Raw genomic sequence first — 6,000 nt, forward strand, 5'->3', positions numbered from 1 at the left:
AGCTCTGGATTTCGTGTGTTCACCTTGAACATGTGTGAGCAGGATGGACTGTGCTCATGGGTGGCTGATTTAAAACCCCATGAATGTTGAGTCTCCTGTACTTTTTGTGTCTCTTGGGTAGCACTTTCAGGCTCTGCTTTACCCACATCTGCCATGTCCTACTAACTTACTCTTCTTTCCTTAACACACTTGTGCTTTTCAATCCAGTTTGTTCTGTCTTCTCTGGCAGAATTGAATATTCTTGAAGGATACTGCAAACATACATTATACTTCATTTAGAAAATGTTTGGATAGTATAGTTATTTTACTGTAATGTAAATGTAGGCAGCATATGTTCATATCTTTATTTATTAGAATCTTGCTGTCCAAGTTTTTCTTGTGATTACGTTCAGATATTGGTTGGATTATATAGATATTTATACCATTATAATAAGGAAGAATTGGAGATTAAAAATGAATACAGGCCTTAATGTCATTTTATTAGTCTTGAATGAATAATGTAGTCTATATCTCATTCAGTCAACACTTATTTTGAGAGCTTAAAATCACAAACTAGTGATAGGGAAAGCAGGGAATGATAAACAAAGACATACAATGATAAATGTGATACAGATTCTGAGTGAAGTGAAAAAGACACTATTTTAGAAAAATGTGTTAGTTGGGGAAAGAGGAAGTGGAGAGAGAGTTCAGAGAAGGCCTTCTGAGAGGGTAATATTTGGTTTGCAAAGAGGAATTAGCCACCAAAGAGAAACATTAAAATAACATTTTAATTTTGAATTTAAACAGCTGGGAACATAAATATTTAAGTCTGTGTAGTCAAACACCTGCCAGGACCAAATAAGATGCAGAATGTTTGTGTGTAATGTTCTCCTACACCCTTCATTCACCTCAGCAACATTAGGCGCTCTCCAGGCAGAGTCCGGATTCAGGCTAGCTGTGGGACAAGATGTAGCCAGCTGCCTTTCCAACCGGATGCGTGCCTTCCAGTCTGGAATTGGCCTGGTCACTGCCCACTGCACAGGTGAGTCACGTGAGAACTTTGCACTGTCATGTTGCCAAGGAAACAAGCCCTCGCTTTTACAGATGTGTTTGCAATGGAGAGAGTTGCTCACTCTGTGGCTGCCTGCTGAGTTACTGTGTACAGGAGAGAAGCATCACCCTCTTTCCACACACGATATGAAATCTTGTATATTTTTAAGAGGTTGAAAAAGGAAAGCCAATAGAATAAAGCAGAACAAACAAACAATAAGTTCAAATACAGCTTGACCTTGCAGCGATTCCCAGGTAAAATAGAATAGAAATGAAGCCCTTTAGTTCAGATGACTTTAATTAATTAATTCGTTACAATTTCCTGTAAATTTGCCATCATGAGCACATAGCAGCTGTGCAGTAAAGAATTCGGCTGTTGCCCAAAGAGAGGTCGGCCCTGGTTTCTGGGCGGTCATCCAGAGCACACCTGGTGCAGGCGCTTTTGCATACAGCAGGGGCTGCCTGATGGAAGGTGTTGGGGGGTCCCTGCCACAGCTGCCGGCCTAGGACTCAGGGCTGAGGCTTGGATCCTGTGGTTGATGCGTTGACCAGGGAGACAATGCTTCCATCCGTCAGGCCGACGGAACAATGCCCCCGTAAGCCTGGGACTGTGAGGCTTGGGTGAACTCCCGGGTGGCAAGGCTCAGTGCCTGCTGCCCCAGTGGCAGGATGGCATGCTCGGGGAACCCTAGGGGCTGGGGGTCTCCCAGGCGCACTGCCTGTGCCTCGGCCTTTGCTGGATTCCGTCTGTGGGTCTGTCTTACAGCTGGCAGTGAGCTCTGCGGATGTTCCTATCGAATTATCAGGCTGTGTGTGGCTTGGAGGAACCTGGCCTTGCGTGGGTGTTGGGGTCTGGGGGGCCTTGTAGCCTGGGGGCTGGTGCCTCTGGCCTCGTGGGGCCATGCTGGGCACCACGCTGGGCACCACGCAGTCCTGACCATCAGCCGCCGCAGCCGCTGCGATCCACTTTTCTGAGTAACAGTCTTCATACCTCTATCTACAGAGCTAGGGATGATAATGTTGGCCTTTGATTGCTCAGACTTCTAGTTAATTTCATGGGAAAGAACTAGAGATGTCTGAACAGCCAACTCCACGCCTCTGTGCCACTGGGCTGCTGACAGGCCCTTTGGCGGTGCTCGGCCACCGGAGTGGGCAGCAGCCAGCCCGGCCCCGCCGCCCTGCCCTGCAGAGGTCCCAGCTGGGAGGACACGCGTGGAGTGAAGGGCTTTCCATGAGTAGCCGCTCAGGCTCGTCGGCCACAGACAGGAGGGTCACAGGATGGCTGGCCCGACTTCCTGACCCCGTGCTCGGCAGCCGCCATCTCAGCTTTGGGAAGAAGCTTTAAAGGAATCTCCAACTGCCCTCTACAGATTGAGTCCTACTACAAAGATCTGTCAGTAAAGTGTAAATGTCCTGAGGACTGGGGAGGACCAGCACTCCCCACTACAATGGGAGGTGCACGAGCTGTGACAGTGGTCCTGGAGGAACTAGGAGCCACGGACGCAACGACGGACACTCACCTTTCAGAGGATGAGTTTCAAACTCCAAAGACCTTCAACTCTGACATTCCCCAGTCTCAACTACCCAAATGCTTCAATGCCTTTCCCCCCACAAAATCCAAATTTTCCTCACTGATAGGAACAGGGATAATAAATAATAACCATTTTGAAGTTCTCAGGTGAGGAAAAGGGATTTAGGTGAATGCTATAACTGCTGAGCTGAGAACATTTATCTTTAGGGGTGGACCACAGAATTAGGGCTCTGCAATCCTGTAGGAGGAAATTTGTGCTAACCAGGCTCTGTAAACTTAGACATTTTGACTTGGGTCCCATATTATGAACTACTTATGGTTCCATCGTAAAACCACCATTAATGTAAACAATAGAGCAAGCATTCCTATCATCCCATATGAGGGGCTCGGGCGACTCATTTCCAACCAAAAGAGTAGGTCCTTGTTGGTATTTGACAGCCGGGATCCACTGACATCAGGCAGCAGCAAAACTTAGCCACAGAGTTTTTCAATAGCTCTGAGTCAAGGGTCTTACATTTTGGGGAAAGATGTGGCATATAAAATTAGCACAGAATAATATGAAACTACATCATAATATAGCAATGTCAAAATAGTTGAGTCAAAATATGTTCTCCAGGACAAAGATCAGCATATTAATTATTTGGTGCAAATGCCTTGCTTTTCAAATTAACATCTAGTTGCATTGCATATCTGTTGATGCGGGATTGCACTTACTACAAATTATTTTTAAGTAATTAGAGATTTTTACTTATGTGACTCTTTTTATCTGTAACCCAGATATTGGTTGGATAACCCCTATCGACCGAGTGGTGAGCGCTGTCTGTCCATGGCCAGCCCCTGCCCACCCCTTCCCTGCACAAGCGCAGCCTTCCTCTACCAAACTTGGAGAGGAGGAGCTGACTTCCTCCCGACCCGGGGCCTCGCTGCAGCACCCCCCCCAGCCCTGGTCCCCTACCGTCACTCTCCCATCCGCTCGCCTTTTTAGCTCCAGGCTCTGCTACAACTACAAAGCTGACAGCCTCCCTTCTGTAGGCCTTTTGCTTCCGCACTGGCTTCTCACGCTGGCTTCCAAAGCCCATAGTCCACGGGCTTTCGGGGGATGCAGCCGTAGAAACTGGGGGCGACAAGCAGACCTGGGAACCAGGTATCTGCTGGGGTCTAAAGAAAATAGAATTAGGACACTTGACGTATCATAAAGTTTTCCTGTTGCGAACACCACAGTTAATGAGTTCATTTTCCTCTTTGGAAGTTGTCCTAGAGGAGCCTCTTTGCCTGCCCCCCCCCCTCCCCCGGTGCAAACACACCCATCTTTAGGGAACTCTCTGCTCCCGGACCTTCACCATGCCACTCTGCCCGGGTCAGAGTCTCCAACAGTTCACTCCTGACAGCCGAGCTGTACAATCTGGAATAGCACCATGTTTGGCCCCATAGGTTTGGAAGGTATTTGAGGGGAAATGAGGCGTAAGAAGAGCTACTTTATGGGACTCCCACTTCCCGAGCTGGGTCCAGGGCTTGTCTCCCTGCAGGGCCCCTCCAAAGTGGACGTAAGGGGGCCTTCTGTCCTTCGTGTCAGCTGTGCTTCTGTTGCTGGTGGCCAGCTCTGGAATGACACAGGCACACACTCCTGTGGAAAAACTACCTGCCTACGGATGAAACTGTACAAATCAGTTTAAGAGAAATCATCCTCATTTTGGACAGGAGAAAGTTTTGGAAATTATATTGCATTTAGAAAGATGGCCCTGTACAAGTTTTGTGCAATGTTACTTCATCCTCATTTGTAGTGTCCAGACTCTGCCATAGGGCCTAATTTAATACAAGACAAATTCATTTCTGAACAAACACAATAGCAGCCTTCCTTACTTTACCCTAACTTTATGTGGAGACATTCCAGTTAGGCTGTGAATGCTGACTGGGAGCAAAAGCTGCCTGTTCCAGAGGGCGGTGCCAACCTCTCCCACACGAGAGGCAGCAGGCCTCATTTGGCCCGAGGGTCTGGATTTATAAGACCTGAAAACATTTTAGTTGATTTTTATTGACTCTGCTCTCCTTCTGAGCTTCCTCAGGAATGTGTGAAGACATGTGGGCTCCTTCTACAACTCTGGGCTTCAATTTATGTCGGTCAAGAAAGGGCCAGGCTGGAAGACTCTCCAGAGTCATAAATTATCTCGCACTTTATTTGGGGCACCCCTGGATTCCCTTTGGCTTATTTCTCAGTGTTACGCCTGGATCACGCAACCTGGACGATGCCTGTGGCTCCGCATAGGTCTCATGGAAGGTCTCACCTGCGACACAAGGGCCATGGACTCCACCTGTCCGCAGGAGGAATTTCACCTGTTCAGGTACAGCCCACGCGGGCCAGGACATCACAAAGAGAGGCGTCCCTTGTGCTACTGGTCCTTTCTGTCAGATGTAATCTTCACCCAGAAATATCTGCCAAGTTCATCTTTCCAAGGCGGCCGCTCCTTCGGTGAGCTCAGCCATCTGCAAAGGTGCTAGGAGGGCGCTCAGTGTGGTCTGCTGTGGGCAGCCCAGCTCAGGCAGGGCTGTGGGTGAGGCTACATCCGTCAGCCTCCAGTTAGGTGATTCTCCTTCCTTGAAATGTTCTAGTCTTGACCTCAGGTCAATGTTAGTCTTCCATGAAGGCTTTGGAAATGTACACCCCAGCTCTATTTTACTGATTTTGTGTGTCTGCATGCTGTACGGTGGGGGCCACCTTTCATTCTTTTTCCATGGGAGTACCCCATTACTGTAGCACATGTGTTGAATTTTGTTGTTGTTGTTTACTTTGTGTGCTTCTTTGTTTGTCTTCGGGAAATGCATGGGGCAGGAATCGAACCTGGGTCTCCCACCTGGCAGGCGAGAATTATACCACCAAACTACCCTTGCACCCACCTTTTACTGATTTTTAAAATAATGCTACAACTATTTTTCCTTAAGGATTGGATAGAATCCAGCAGCCATCTAGACACTGAGCTAACATTTACTTCACCTGGTAACAATGTAAAACAAAAACAAACAAAATAAATGGCTATACTGATAGTGGATAGAATTGGTGCTTTAGAGCCAATAACACAACTTTGAACTCCTTCCTCAAGAAACGCTGCTCCATCTGCTATCGAGGTGCTTTCAGCCTTGTTCTAACTTGTTCTTCTCTCTCGTATAGCACCTTTCAGATCTCCTGTGGTTTGGGGGACTCCCCACCTCAGGAGTCCACTACTGGCCTCCCCACCCCTCTTTCCAAGGTGGAAGCCATGAATTAACGTGCTCCCCTCACCCCTGGTGTCCTGGGCAGCCGTGGGGTATGCAGGTCCCATCGCTCACACACAGCCACACCAGTTTGCGGTGAAAAGCCAGGGGTCCAAAGACGCAGGCACTGCACCGGGACTCCCGGCGGTCCCCCCCAGTGCGCGGGGACTCTCGGAGGTCCCCCCCAGTGCGCA

This window comes from Tamandua tetradactyla, chromosome 15 (genome assembly GCF_023851605.1).
Source record: "Tamandua tetradactyla isolate mTamTet1 chromosome 15, mTamTet1.pri, whole genome shotgun sequence".
NCBI classification, from domain to species: Eukaryota; Metazoa; Chordata; class Mammalia; order Pilosa; family Myrmecophagidae; genus Tamandua; species Tamandua tetradactyla.